Here is a 937-nt window from a genome sequence, read left to right as displayed (position 1 = left end):
TATTAGTGATGTTGAACATCTTTTAAGATGCTTCTTAGCCATCTTTACTTCTTTTGAGAACTCTCTGTTCAGCTCCTTAGCACATCTTTTAATTGGGTTAATTCTTGTCTTGATTCTCTGTTTTTTGAGTTTGTTACATATTCTGGATATTAAACCACTGACGGATGTATCACTGGTGATTTTCTCCCATTCTGTGGGTTTTCTGTTCGCTTCCCTGGTCACCTCCTTTGATGTACAGAAGCTTTTTAGTTTAATGAGGTCCCGTTTGTTAATTCTTGCCCTTCTTTCCTGAGTAATTGATGTCTGGTTTAGAAAATCTTTTCCTACACCTATATCTTGTAGGTTTTTCCCAAAGTTTTCTTCTAATAGTTTCAGAGTTTCAGGCTTTACATTAAGGTCTTTGAGCCATTTGGGATTGAATTTTGTGCAGGGTGTAAGATAGGGGTTTAGTTTCATTCTTCTACAAGTAGAGATCCAGTTTTGCCAGCGCCATTTGCTGAACATGCTGTCTTTCCTCCAGTTAATGTTCTTGGCCCCTTTGTCAAATATCAGGTGGCTGAAATTGCATTTGCTCATATTTGGGTCTTCAATTTTGTTCCATTGTTCTATGGGTCGATTTTTGTGGCAGTATCATGTTGTTTTTATGACTATGCCTCTGTAATACAGCTTGAATACATTGCTCTTAGTGCTCAGGGTTGTTTTGGCTATCCAAGGTCTTTTGTGCTTCCATATGAATCTTAGGATAGTTTTTCCAATTCTGTGAAAAATGTCATGGGGATTTTGATTGGCATTGCATTGAATCTATATATGACTCTTGGTATGATGGTCATTTTCACAATATTAATTCTTCCAATCCATGAGCATGGGAGGTCCTTCCATCTTCTCATGTCTTCTTCAATCTTTCTTTAAATATTTAAAATTTTCATTGTAGAGGTCT

Source organism: Nannospalax galili, unplaced genomic scaffold (assembly GCF_000622305.1).
Source record: "Nannospalax galili isolate Female #2095 unplaced genomic scaffold, S.galili_v1.0 scaffold54, whole genome shotgun sequence".
Taxonomy (NCBI): Eukaryota; Metazoa; Chordata; class Mammalia; order Rodentia; family Spalacidae; genus Nannospalax; species Nannospalax galili.
The sequence above is the reverse complement of the archived record's forward strand: the minus strand, read 5'-3'. Positions refer to the sequence as shown.